This window comes from Callospermophilus lateralis, chromosome 8 (genome assembly GCF_048772815.1).
Source record: "Callospermophilus lateralis isolate mCalLat2 chromosome 8, mCalLat2.hap1, whole genome shotgun sequence".
Lineage (NCBI taxonomy): Eukaryota > Metazoa > Chordata > Mammalia > Rodentia > Sciuridae > Callospermophilus > Callospermophilus lateralis.
In genome coordinates, this window is record NC_135312.1 from 94,847,918 (window position 1) to 94,863,222 (window position 15,305).

The 15,305-nt window shown below is 38.7% G+C and overlaps 1 pseudogene; it reads right to left on the reverse strand.

The window, feature by feature from the left end:
- Positions 1 to 1,036: 1,036 nt before the first annotated feature.
- LOC143405756 (ADP-ribosylation factor-like protein 2-binding protein pseudogene) lies at positions 1,037 to 14,301 on the reverse strand (annotated as a pseudogene).
- Positions 14,302 to 15,305: the final 1,004 nt, after the last annotated feature.

Here is a 15,305-nt window from a genome sequence, read left to right on the forward strand (position 1 = left end):
TACATATTTTAATAAGGCTTAAAGCTGAGCACAGTGGCACATGTCTGCAATCCCAGCTAATAGAGATTCTGAGGCAGGAGGATGACAAAATCAAGGCCAGCCTTAACAACTTAATGAGACCCAGTCTCTAAATAAAATAAAAAGGCCTGGTGATGTAGCTCAGTGGTAGAGTGCTTGCCTAACGTTGAGATCCTGGGTTCAATCCCTAGTAACACACACACACACACACACACACACACACACGATTAAAGAGATTTCTAGAAATAGTAGGACTACATCAAGACCAGCAGAAGATACAGTGATATAAGAACTGTGGTTGTAAGACTAAGAGATAATTTTCAAATTTAGCTTTTAGGTAATAGACATCTCTCTCTTTCAGTTGATTCCTACAGCTAAGAGAAGCTATGATTATAGGAGATTCAGAAATCTTAGGATAAGCATCCACTTTGAGTGAGTGACTCCCTAGATAAATACTCACAACACAAACCCCATTGAGGTTGATAAAATAAAACTCTAACCCAGATATAAAAGGAGCTGTGAATTTCAAAAGATTCATACAGAGCCAATGGGAAAAAGAGGGATTATGGTGGTGGGTTATTCTATATTGTTGATGCTCTAATGTGTACACTGGGGGAAAGGAACCCAGGTAGAATGCTTGACCCGGTTTTCTCCAGAGGAGTCTGCCTCAGAGTCCCTATTTAGGGAGGAGAGGAACACTGGGATTACTTATACAAGAAGGTGTTTCAGGAAAAACAGTTCTAGGGAATCCAGGTCATTTTGGTTCAGGCCTATCAATATTTAACATGAAGGGCTGATGATGTAATTCGGTGACAGAGCACTTGCCTACCATGTGCAAGGTCTTGGGTTCAATCTCCAGCACTACAAAGTTAAAATCAAACTTCATGTGAATGAAGAGTTGTAGAACAGAGTCAGTCTTTTCAAGATGTGTTCTCTCATTAGCTGAAGCCTCTCTGAGCCTACTTGGATGGTAACATTCAAAATGATTCTATTCATTGCTTGGAGGTGGGACCTAGTGTCACAGATAGTTCTGGGAAGCTGGTATAAAAGATGATTTGCACAATGAGATCACTAGTAAACCACCGCTAAAGCCCAGTCCCCAGTCTTATTTTTCTGCCCTGAAGTCCAGAAACTTTTCTTTAAAAGCCAGAAAATCTATAGATGTGAGCAGCTTGTCAAATATGTCTTCAGCTATCTACCTCATCTTTCTGGTGTTGTAATGTTGCTGTGAAAGCCACCATGTTAAATCTGGAAATCCACTCAAGGTTTCCAATGTACTTTTCTACCAAAAATACATATCGGTTAAAAATAGGCTTGTAGGGGTGGGGGTAGGGGGTCTGGCCTAGCATACATGAGCTCCCGGGTTTCCACTCCAAGCACCAGATTTAAAAAAAAAAAAAAAAAAAATTGGGTGGGGCGGGGGGCATGTAGGTGACTTTATTAAATTCTGTGTCTTCAAAATCCTGAGAATACTTGTCCATTAAATTTATTTTTTATACCTAGAATTTGTTATGCACGACAAGGTCTCCTATATATCTAACCAAATTCTGCATCAGAGGCGGAGGACAGACAGAAGCTCTCTCCCTCGGAGTCTTCTAATGCAGCCTGCCACTTCCACAGAGCGGGCTAGCTGGTGAGGGGACCTTCTACCCTGCCGGTAGCCCCTCCCAGTTAGCTATGGTCAGCAAGCCCCCATCCTCATGCAGGCAACCAAGGTCGATTGACTGACGTTCAGGCTTGGAGGTGACCTCGCCACGCAGCTGTGTCAGCGAATATGAAATCTGGCTCAGGCTGAGGCCTCCAGGTGCTGCCCAGCTGCCTCGTGTCAGTGGCTGCAGCCCCTGCCATTACCATCAGGGATCCAAACGTTGGTTTCCCTCTCTTTTAAAATCAATTCTCCTGAGATTTTTGAATAAAAATGATAAGTATTAAAAGTTTACCTGGCCCTATAAGTGATTTAAACTTGATCACACTCACACTAATATTTCAAAATCTAAGATCTTGGATTCCTAATTTACAGACTATGAGCATTAAATGGGCCAACATCTCATCAGTTTTAGAGTCATGTCTCAGGGCAGGCAAAATGACATTGCTCTTACGTGTATCTGCCGATATAGGTGACCTCTTCACATAAAGAAGAGGAATGGATGAAAAGAATAGCTCCCAGGGAAAGACCAGGGTTGGGATACAAAGCATCAGGATTTTCATTCATCCTTTCATTCACAAATATTTGTGGGCCCTTCTTAGTGCTAGTGTTCAAGCATTTGGACATGTATATTCTTTCTTTCCTACAAAGCAGCACAGATGGGTAGCGGAAGCTGTGGATATACACCCAGAGTTAAAATATAGGTCTTACTCAACTTTTCAAAAATACAAGTGCCAGCTATTTTTTTTTTTTTTTTTGGCTGCCAAGTACATTGACCAAACCACTGGCCAACTCCAGATCTTTCTCTGGGGATTTGGCTTGGACTAGATTAATGAGGATACTTTTTCCTCTGGTGAGGTAGGTCATGTGCCCCTATTCACATTATTTCATCAGGATTGTTATAGAGGGAGCTAGCAAGGAGGGCCTTGCTTCGAATACCAGAATTAGAAGTTTATGATAAATAGATGCTGGTGGTCCTATGGAGAATGCTTGTTTGCAGTAGGAGATAATAAAGCTACCAGAGATGGCAGAGATTAGAGAAGAGAGGTGTTAGAGGCTGTTTCCAGGTCTCAGGTTCTAAAAGCTAACAACATTCCTCAGGAGTGTTAGTTGATGAAAGATTCTGGGCAGAGGAAGCTGCCTCCTCAACTCTGCATGACACTTCACCATCTGGAGCTCAAAGCAGCATTGTTCCTGCCCAGGGCTCAGAATGTGTCTTATATAAAAGTTCCTTCAACCTCAGGTCCCAGGTCCTTATCTTCTACCAGCCATGTCCTTAACACACCTCCTGAGAAAAGCAACTATATTCAGGCATAGAGAGTCTTAATCTCTGGGGAGATGTTCCCTCAAAGGAACCAAATCTGTGGAAATGTGACTCTTGCTTACAAAGTAAATAACCTTTTATATCATTAAACAAAACCATTGTTCTTTTTCTAACTATAATTTTTCTGTATGTTTACATAACAACAACATAAGAGGTTTAATCAGAACAAGGAGTCATTTGTCCCAAATCTGTTTCCATGTTTTTGTGGGGAAAAAAAAGAAAAGAAAACCAAAACTGTTGACAGCTTTGCCACTTGACTGAATTTTTTCAGCTCCCACTCTTCTAAACCTGGGTGCAAGGATTCAGTGCAAGCTCAAGCTCAAGGTACCCTGTACCTTCCTTCCTCCTACTACTCTGTGTGAAAAGCTCTTCACAGTTAATTCCCCACAAATGGGAACTGAGCCCACAGGGATGGCAGTGCAGGTGACTTTCTTTTCCATTTTGATCCAGATATCACCATAGTATTTCTGGGAGGATCATAAATATCTGAGTGGAGTTATTGTGTGAGTAATTAGAAATGTAAGACTGAAACTAGTGAAATGCCAAGGAAAGAAACAGAAATTTAGGAGCACCTCCAGTGGAGTTAAGAGTTGAGTTAATCTTTCATGTGGTAGGTTCAGAATACTCTGACTTCAAGTACAATTGTGGCATGTTCTTGAGGGTAGGGCCAGAAGCCTTCAAAAGGGACCAAGTTAGAGTCTACTGCAGTCAAAATAGCTCTATTTGATTATACCTCAAATTCCTTGCCCACCTCTTCACTTCATTGCTAAATAACAGCTGCAATGTCCATCAGCCCCCTTCAACTTGAGTTTTCATTATAGCCCTCTCCTTAGTGACAGTGTTTTTGCCACTTGACGGGATTCCTGAACTGACCTTACTCTTTGTTCTGCTTTTGGTATCAATAGAATAAAGGGACTTTGACTTAATATATGACAAGATAAATGACTTGAGACAGTTTAAATTTGTTTCTGTGGTAAAAGTGGCTGGGCATTTTAAAAGAAAGTTCCATAATAACTACAATTAAGATTGGATTGGAAAGTTACTTAGTTACTTAATGGGAAGCTTGGCTGCAATTGGAGAGTGAGAATGGTCAGATTGGCTTCAGTCTTCCTCGGTATGGTGGTGGTGTTCAGTAAAAGGCTAGAAACTCACACTCGGGAAGTCTCAGAGTTGGGTGGATAGCAGAGGTGCCTTGCGTGGTTAGTAGAATCTAGGGTGTTGAACTGTTAGAGATGGCTATATTCAGTATTGTCATTTGGGATTCTAGCTGTATCAGATAATATTTTCGGCTCACATAATACCCATTCTATTCTCTCCACTCACCATCTGCATTTGTTCTTTACCTATTATTGTGGCTGGAAACCTAAAAACCTTTTTCCTAGCCTCTTAAAGTTAAGGTAGCCATGTGATATGATCCAGGGCAAGAAAGTATGAGCAGATGTGATTTGGTGCCACTTCTTCCTCTTCTTTTTGCCTGGTTTGTGGTTTTGAGTACTAGAGACATTGATGCCATTTGATTCCATATTAGTTGGTACCAGGTAAGAAAACAAGTGAGAGTAGGATAAAGATGGCAGACCAAAAAGGTAGAAAGTGTCCAGGTGCCCAGTGGCATTTTAAGGGCCAACTCAGGACGGCCTTAACGTGGACCTATGAAAGATGAGGACCTCAAGTCCTTTAAGCCAGTGCTTCTGGTCCTTTTCCAAGTTCCAGCACATGTATTCACATGTTGTACTGCAGATAATCTCCCACAACTCAAGTGGTTTCCCCCAGGACTACATGATCAATGTCTAAGCTTTTAATCACTTGCAGCACTCAGATAATTCTGACTTAAGCTACTTTAAAAAATTATTTGTTCTTTTTTAGTTATACATGACAGTAGAATGTATTTTGACATACATGGAGTATAACTTCCTGTTTTTGTGGTTGTTCATGATGTGGAGTTAACGCTGGTCATGTATTCATATAAAAACCTATGAAAGTTATGTTCAATTTATTCTACAGACTTTTCTATTTTCATTCCTCCTTTTCCTCCCTTTATTCTCCTTTCTCTAATCCAGTGAACTGCTACTCTATCTTCCCCCAACCCCCAAATGCCTTATTGTGAGTTAGCATCCACTTATCAGAGAAAACATTCAGCATTTGGTTCTTCAGGTTTCAGTTTATTTCACTTAGCATGATAGTCTCCAGGTATATCCACTTACCAGCAAATTGCATAATTTCATTCTTCTTTATGGCTGAGTAATATTCCACTGTGCATATAAACCACATTTTCTTTATCCACTCATCTGTTGAAGGACATCTAGGTTGCTTCCACAGTTTAGCTATTGTGAATTGAGCTGCTATAAACATTAATGTGGCTGTATCATTATAGTATGCTGATTTTAAGTCCTCTGGGTATATACCGAGGAGTGGCATAATTGGGTCAAATGGTGGTTCCATTCCAAGTTTTATGAGGACTTTCCATACTGCTTTCCAGAGTGATTGCACCAACTTGCAGTCAAACCCACCAGGAATGTATGAATGTATCTTTTACCACATGTCCTTGCCAACATTTATTGTGACTTATATTCTTGTTAATAGCCATCTGACTGGGGTGAGATGAAACCTCGGTGTAGTTTTAATTTGCATTTCTCTAATTGCTAGAAATATTGACATTTTTTTATATATATATTTGTTGACCGATCGTGTTTCTTTTTCTGTGAAGTGTCCATTCAGTTCCTTTGCACATTTGTTGATTGGATTATTTGTTTTTTGGTGTTATGTTTTTGGGTTGATTTTATAACCTGGAGATTAATGCTGGGAGTGCAGTTGGCAAAGATATTCTCCCATTCTGTAGGATCTCTCTTCAAATTCTTTTTTTCACTTCTTAAAATTTATTTTATATGATAGCAGAATGAATTACAATTCATATTACACACATAGAGCACATTTTTTATATCTGTGGTTGTACACAAAGTGGAGTCACACCATTTGTGTCTTAATACATATACTCAGGGTAATGATGTCCATCTCATTCCACCATTGTTACTAACCCGTGCCCCCTCCCTTCTCCTTCCTCCCATTTTCCCCTTTGCCCATCTAATTCATTAGATGAATTAGAGTTCATCTAATCTTTCCTTGCCTCTCCCTACCACATTATGAATCAGCAGCCTTAAATCAGAGAAATTTGGCATTTGGTTTTGTGTATGTGTGTGTGTGCTTTTATTTTTTAAATTTTTTATTTATATATGACAACAGAATGCATTACAATTCTTATTACACACATAGAGCACAATTTTTCATATCTCTGGTTGTACACATAGTATATTCACACCAACTCATGTCTTCATACATGTACTTTGGATAGTAATGATCATCACATTCCACCATCAATAATTACCCCATGCTCCCTCCCTTCCCCTCTCACCCCTCTGACCTATGTAGAGTTAGTCTATTCCTCCCATGCTCCTGCTCCCTATCCCACTCTGAATCAGTCTCCTTATATAAAAGAAAACATTCGGCATTTGTTTTTTGGGGATTGGCTAACTTCACTTAACATTATCTTCTCTAACTCCTCCATTTACCTGCAAATGCCATGATTTTTTCTCTTTTAATGCTAATAAAAAAATTCCATTGTGTGTGTGTGTGTGTGTGTGTGTGTGTGTGTGTATATATATATATATATATATATATATATATATATATATCACATTTTCTTTATTCATTCATCTACTGAAGGGCATCTAGGTTGGCTCCACAGTTTAGCTATTGTGAATTGTGCTGCTGTAAACATTGATGTGGCTGTGTAATATACTATTTTTAAGTCCTTTGGGCATAGACTGAAGAGTGGGATAGCTGGGTCAAATGGCAGTTCCACCCCCAGTTTTCCAAGGATTCTCCATACTGCTTTCTATTTTGGCTGCACCAATTTACAGTCCTACCAGCAATGTATGAGTGTGCCTTTTCTCCACATTCTTGCCAACATTTATTGTTGTTTGTATTCATAATAGCTGCCATTCTGACTGGAGTGAGATGAAATCTGAGAGTAGTTTTGATTTGCATTTCTCTAACTGCTAGCAATGATGAACATTTTTTCATATATCTGTTGATTGAGTGTATATCCTGTTCTGAGAAGTGTCTGTTCAGTTCCTTGGCCCATTTATTGATTAGTTTTTTTTTGGGGGGGTGTTAAGATTTTTGAGTTCTCTATATGTCCTAGAGATTAGTGCTTTATCTGTTGTGCATGTGGTAAAAATTTGTTCCCAAATTATAGGCTTTCTCTTCACCTATCTGATTGTTTCTTTTGCTGAAAAGAAGCTTTTTAGTTTGAATTCATCCCATTTATTGATTCTTGATATTAATTATTGCACTATAGGAGTCTTATTAAGGAAGTTGGGGCATAATCTGACATGATAGAGATTTGGGCCTACTTTTTCTTCTAGTAGACACAGGTTTAATTCCTAGGTCCTTGATCCACTTTGAGTTTTGTGCATGGTGAGGGAGATGGGTTTAATTTTATTTTGTTGCATATGGATTTCCAGTTTTCCCAGCATCATTTGTTGAAGTGGTTATCTTTTCTCCAATATATGTTTTTGGTGCCTTTGTCTAATATAACTGTAATGATGTAGGTTATTCTCTGTGTCCTCTATTCTGTACCATTGGTCTACCAGTCTATTTCAGTGCCAATACCATGCTGTTATTGTTACTATTGCTCTGTAGTACAGTTTAAGGTCTGGTACAGTGATGCCAGTTACTTCTCTCTTCCTGCTAAGGATTGCTTTAGGTATTTTTGGCTCTCTTATGTTCTCAGATGAATTTAACTTCATACCTGCTTTTTCTATTTGTATAAGGAATATCACTGGGATTTTGATTGGAATTGCATTAAATCTGTATAGTGCTTTTGGTAGTATGGTTATTTTGACAATATTAATTCTGCCTATCAAAGAACAAGGGAGATCTTTCCATCTTCTAAGGTCTTCTTTGATTTCTTTCTTTAGGGTTCTGTAGATTTCATTGTATAGATCTTTCATCTCTTTCATTGATTCCCAAGTATTTTATTTTTTTGAGGCTATTTTAAATGAGTTAGTTTTCCTCATTTCCCTTTCTGAGGATTTTTCACTGATTTACAGAAATGCTTTTGATTTATGGGTGTTGATTTTGTATCCTGCTACTTTGCTGAATTCATTTACTAGTTCTAGAAGTTGTCTGGTAGAACTTTTTGGGTCTTTTAGGTTTAGAATCATATCATCAACAAATAGTGCTAATTTGAGTTCTTCTTTTCCTATCTGTGTATCTTTAATTTCTTTCCTCTAATTTTCTGGCTAGTATTTAAGAACTATGTTAAATAGAAGTGGTGAAAGAGGGCATCCCTATCTTGTTCCAGTTTTTAGAGGGAATGTCTTCAATTTTTCTCCATTTAGAATGATGTTGGCCTGGGGCTTAGCATAGATAGCCTTAACAATGTTGAGATATGTTCCTGTTATCCCTAATGTCTCTAATGTTTTGAACATGAAGAGGTGCTGTATTTTGTCAAATGCTTTTTCTGCATCTATTGAGATGATCATGGGATTCTTATCTTTCAGTCTATTGATGTGATGAATTACATTTATTGATTTCTGTATGTTGAACCAAACTTGCATCCCTGGGATTAATCTCACTTGATCATGTTGCACTCTCTTTTTGATATGTTTGTATTGGATTTGCCAGAATTTTATTGAGAATTTTTGCATCTATGTTCATTAGAGATATTGGTCTGAAGCTCTCTTTCTTTGATATGTCTTTGCATGGTTTTGAAATCAGGTGATATTAGCCTCATAGAATGAGTTTGGAAGTGCTCCCTCTTTTTCTATTTCCTGAAATAAATTGAACAGTATTAGTATTAGTTCTTCTTTAAAGGTCTTGTAGAACTTGGCTGTGTATCCCTCTGGTCCAGGGCTTTTTATGGTTCCTATGCTTCTGATAGCATCTTCTATTTCATCACTTGATATTGGTCTATTTAAATTGTGTATATCATCCTGATTCAATTTGGGCAAATCATATAATTTAAGAAATTTGTCAATGCCTTCAATATTTTCTACTTTATTGGAGTACAAGTTTTCAAAATAATTTCTAATTATCTTCTGCATTTCTGTAGTGTTCATTGTGATAGTTCCTTTTTCATCACGTATGTTAGTAAATTGAATTTTCTCTCCTTCTCTTTGTTATCATGACTAAGGATTTGTCAGTTTTATTTATTTGTTCAAAGAACCAAATTTTTGTTTTGTTAATTTTTTGAATTGTTTCTTTTGTTTTGATTCCATTGATTTCAGCTCTGATTTAAATTATTTTCTGTCTTCTACTGCTTTTGTTGTTGATTTGTTCTTCCTTTTCTTGGCCTTTGAGATGTAATGTTAAGTCATTTATTTGTTGACTTTTTCTTCTTTTAAGGAATGAAGTCCATGCAATGAACTTTCCTCATAGTACTGCCTTCATAGTGTCCCAGAGATTTCTATATGTTGTATCTGTGTTCTCATTCACCTCTCAGAATTTTTTAATCTCTTCCTTGATGTCTTTTGCAACCCATTGTTCATTAATTAGCCTATTGTTTAGTGTCCAGGTGTTGGAGTAGTTTTATTTCTAATTTTATCATTGATTTGTAATTTTATTCCATTATGATCTGATAGAATGCAGGGTAGTATCTCCACTTTTGTGAATTTGCTAAGAGTTGCTTTGGGAGACCAACCTCACAAGTGACTGATTTAACTCCCCTGCTGGGCCATGGGGCGTCAGGCACCCATGCTGCTAGACTGCCCCGCTCTTCTAGGGTTCAAGTGACTGTGTCTTTGTGCCCAGGCGTGTCTTGCTACAGCCCCATGGGTGGAGCTACGCTCACCTGTAGAGAAGGGGACACACACAAGGAAGTGCCTTGTGTGTGTCCCCTTCTCTTACTGTGACCTTGGGTGTGGCCTACCTAGATATCAGTCAACCTTTTGACAGTGGACATCATGAAGATAGACTTAGCCCCTTGAAATCTGACCCCTTGCCTCATTTGAGTAGCTTCTCCTCAGTAAAAGGGGTCAGGGCATGCTTTCTCTCTCTCTCTCTCTTCCTTCGGACCCTTAAGGTCAGAGTGACCCCAAAGAAAAAGGTATTTGTGTATCTTCTGTGGTTATTTTGCACAGCCCAGTTAGCCCAGTTCAACTGGAGTGACTCCTGAGCATTTTAGTTGTGAACAGAAACCCAGCAAGTTGCTTTGTGGCATAATATATGGTCTATTTTAGAGAAGGATCCATGTGCTGCTGAGAAGAAAGTGTATTCATTCATTGAAGGATGAAATATCCTATATATGTCAGTTAAGTCTAAGTATTATTGAGTTCTATAGTTTCTTTGTTCAGCTTTTGTTTGGAAGATCTATCCAATGGTGAAAGAGGTGTGTTAACGTCATCTAGCATTATTGTGTTGTGTCTATTTGACTCTTGAACTTGAGAAGAGTTTGTTTGATGAATGTAGATGCTCCATTGTTTGGGGCATATCAATTTATTATTGTTATGTCTTGTTGATGAATGGTTCCCTTAAGCAGTATGAAGTGTCCTTCTTTATCCTTTTTGTTTAACTTTGGCTTGGAGTCTACTTTATTTGATATGAAGATGGAAACCCCTGCTTGCTTTCACAGTCCATGGGAATGGTGCGATTTTTCCCAACCTTTCTCCCTTAGTCTGTGAATGTCTTTTCATTTGAGACGAGTCTCTTGGAGGCAGCATATTGTTGCATCTTTTTTTAAATGCAATCTGCCAGTCCATGTCTTTTGATTGGTGAGTTTAGGCCATTAACATTCGGGGTTATTAATGAGACATGATTTGTATTCCCAGTCATATTTATTTATTTTTGGTATTTAACTTGATTTGGCTTATTCTTTGGGTTTTCCTTTAGTGTAATATCTTCCTTTGCTGATCTTCATTGTTGTTTTTTTGTTTTCTCCTCATGGAATATTTGGCCAAGGATGTTCTGTAGTGCAGGCTTTCTAGTTGTAAATTCTTTTAACTTTTGTCTATCCTGGAAGTTTTTTATTTCATCATCAAATTTAAAGTTTAATTTGGCTGCATATAAGGTTCTTTGTTGGCATCCATTTTCTTTCAGAGCTTGGTATATGTTATTCTAGGATCTTCTAACTTTCATGGTCTGGGTTGAAAAATATGCAGATATCCTAATTGGTTCCCCCCTTTATGTAATCTGATTTCTTTCTCTTGTGGCTTTTAAAATTCTCTCCTAATTCTGTATGCTAGACATTTTCATTATAATGTTCTTTGGTGTGGAGCTGTTATGATTTTGTACATTTGGTGTCCTGTAAGCCTCTTGTGTTTAATTTTCTAATTCATTTTTCATTTTTGGGAAATTTTCTGATATTATCTCATTGAACAGATTGTGCATTCCTTTGGCTTGAAACTCTGTGCCTTCCTCTATTGCAATAACTCTTATATTTGGTCTTTTGATGTTATCCCATAATTCTTGGATGTTCTGCTCATGGTTTCTTACAATCTTTACCGTGTGGTCTACTTTATTTTTCAGATTGTACACTTTGGCTTCATTATCTGATGTTCTGTCTTCCAAGGGATCCAATCTGTTGGTGATGCTTTCTACTGAGTTTTTTTTTTTATTTGGTTTTTTGTTTCCTTCATTTCAAGGATTTCTGATTGTTTTTTAGTTTTTCCCCAGAATCTCTATCTCTTTCTCGAAGTAATTCTTTGCTACCTGTATTTGCTCTCTTAATTCTTGGTTAATGTGATCAATGGTTGCATGTATTTGCTCATATAGGTCATTCTTTAATTCACAGATCATTGAAATTATGTACATTCTGAACTACTTCTCTGACATTTCATCAACTGTGCTGTCCATGAGTTCTGTTATTATGGTATCCTGGTTTGTTTGGGGCACTTTCATCCCTTGTGTTTTCATGTTGTCTATGTGATTTTCTTTTTTGCAGTGTGGATCTGCAGTATTACAGTTTCTACCCTATAATCTTGTAGTATCTGTGTAGATTATCTGTATGTCACCTTAGTGTTGGGCTTGCAGACCCTTCTGTGTCTCATGATGGATGCTCCTGCAACTATAGGATGTCATGGCAATAGCAGAAGATAATTCCAGTTAACAGTGGAGATGCCCCAAAATGGACGCAACGTCTTTCAGAGATGGGGCTGAATGTGTAGGCCTTACACTGTTTGGGGTGCCTGCTCCAAGATGCAGCTGATTCTAGGTTGTGTCTGTTGGTGCAAGGTGGAGGCTACTGCATGGGGAGGGCTATGGAGATGGCTGTAATGTCTCAAGATGGAAGCAGGTTAGACCTGGGCTCCCAGATGGTGGGGGGAAGGGGCAGACCCAAGCTTAAGCTGGGCCCTGGCTCTTGCACAGTTCAGTGAGGCAGGTCTGGGCAGGGCCTGAGCTCTGCTAGGTGTCTGCAGGTGGCTGGATGGACTTGGGCCTACCTTGGGTGCTGACTTCCACACAGGTCAGCAAGGCAGGTCTGGGCCAACCCTGACTCTGCTGGGTGTCTGCCGGTGGGCAGAGGCCATCCTAGGCAGAGCCTGAGCTCCAGTCTCTTCCTCCACATTCTTGATTGCTTCCTTTGCTGTGAAGAAGACTTTAAGTTTGATGTCTTTCCATTTATTGATTCTTGATTTCACTTCTTGTGCTGTAGGGGGTCTTCTTGAGGTATTTAGTTCCTAAGCTGTCATGATGGAGATTTGGGCCTACTTTTTCGAATAGGAGGTGCAGGGACTCTCGTCTAATTTAAGCCATCTTTAGTTATGGTTTCTCTTCTGTGAGGTTGAACATCTCATGAACCCTTTGGAGTTTGAACAGAGTCTTGGGAGGCAAGGAAGTAACAACCTGAAAAAGAGAAAATGATCTGGAAACTGAAAGTCACAATAAAAGCACAAAGCAAGTCAGTCTTTGTGAGATTAAAGTGGGAAATGTGGCAATTAAAAAAGAAATTTTGTTAAAGCAGGGGTTTCCAAGTTAAAAAAATCTGAGAATTGAGCATTATGATGAGAAGATCTAAAGGCTCTGCAGGGACCTAGCTAATGGAATGGATAGGGAGGCCTACAGTCAAGGAAGGAAAGCAACATGAACTAAAGGACGTGGAGCTGTGAAATTCTCTAAGCATGTAGATGGTGTGTCAGCTTTTGTCACTTGTGACAAATGCCTGAGAAGAATAACTTAGAGAAGGAAAGATGTATTTTGGTTTACTCTTTAGGAGGTTTCAGGGCATGGTGTAGGAAAGCTGCTCCCTTCGTGGCAGATGGAAGGATGAGGAGAAAGAATAAGAAATACCTTTCCAAGTCATGCCCACAGTGACCTACTTCTTCCAACCAGGCTCTAGCTCCAAAAGTTTTCACCACCTCCCACTAATTTCATCCAACTATTAATCCACTTATGGACTTATATATTCATGAGGTCAGAGCCCCCAGGGTCCAATTATTTTCCAAAAGCCCGTTTCTGAACATTGCTGTATCGAGGACCAACGCTTCAACACATGTACCTTTGGAGGATAATCCAGATTCAAAAAATAAGAGGCATTGGTGTACAGAAAAAATGTTCTATTGTAATTTGAAGGTATTAAGGGAGAAGAAATTGGCTTCTACTAGATGAGAACTACAACACTGTGAAGTGGAGGAAAGGATTTAGACTAAGGATGTACAGTTCAAATGATGAGACTTGAAGGGAGGTTGCTAGCTGTATTCTCTATAAGCAGCATTGCACGTCTAGAATAAAACAGTTTTGAGGAATGGATCAGATTTTTTTGCCTTTTCTCACCCTTATTATATCTCTAGTTCTTCTCTCATCCTTGTTATGTCCCTAGTCCTTCCCACTTGTCATTTTCTGGCTCCTTCTTCTCTGATCAGATTATAGCACTACAAACAAAATTGAATACAGCTAAAATAAAATACTCTATAAAATATATAGAATATCCCACATCTCTGAAACATTTTCCCTGATTACAAATTAATAAAAATTTAAAATAAGAATTATTGCTTTAAAGTATAATATAGATATATTATATAAGTATTATATATAATATATTATGCAATACACAGATAATATAGGTCTCTTCCAGAGGCGAGGGGTCCACTTTCTTTCCATTCTTATTTGGGGCTGATTTCAAATGGGGTCAGTAATGGACTGGATCAAGATAGTATTGGCAGGCCAGAATTTTAATAGGGCCATAGATTACCGGAAGATGGTATTGAGTCTGGGATGAATAGCAAGTCCACATAGGATCCTTTATGGCTGAAATTGGTTTTTTCAGGGTCCATTCTGCATCTGGTTTCACGAACACCTCAGAGGTCCCAGATCTCTGCATGACTAGCTAGATGGGGGTCTAGTATGGAACAGAACATTGCTTGGCAGAAAGGATTGTTTTTCAGGATTTGAGAGTGCATTTGCCTGGTGACACAGATAATTACATTGTTGAATACATAATAGGTTTCTGACACCATCCAAAGTGTTAAACGTGTATTAACTCATTTAATCCTCACAAAAACCCAATCAATTTTGCATTAAAGAGGCATCAAGTATTATAATTTGTTGTGTGAAGGACAAAATGCTCTGGACAATTGAAATGATTGTATTTGGGCATTTGCAATGGGAAAAATTATTAATGAGGAATGTCAAACAGCTCAAAGAATAGAGAGGAGCTGTGGGCTTATAGTGGCAGATAAAGAAAAGAGCCATGGGGGGCGGTGGGCGGTGGGAAATATGGAGCCACCTTGGAACATTGGAGGTCAGATGGTGCTTTGCAATTAGCCATTTCCCTGAACACAAAAGATTACAGGAATTTCTTAACAATTGGTTCTCAGAACACAGGGATAAGATAAAAGTTTAACACTGTCAGGCCACAGAGGACTGAGAGGAGCATGACAACTTTCAAAATATGTACCCCTAATTCAAACCTTTGACATGAATGAAGTGCAAGGTCTATTATTCTACAAGTCATCTAAAGTTTTCTACTATTAAATTTCTGGGAACTGAAAACTTAAGATCATCCTCAGTGCTCTTTCTCTTTCTTTCTTTCTTCCCTTTTGCAGTACTGGGGATCGAACCCAGAGCCTCCAACCACGCTAAGCACTCACTGTACCACTGGGTTACATATGCCCAGCCTTTCGTGCTACCTTTGAAGAAATGTCAAGTATTTGATAGATAATTGAAAAGTGATTATTTATGATACAAAGTGATTGAAGTTATGAGAAAGCCTCCCACTGATATATTTTTTGTGTCAACAGTGAGAGGCCACCAAGAACTTAACAACAAGAAAATAAACATTGTACCAGGTGCAGTGGCACACGCCTGTAATCCCAGTGGCTCAGG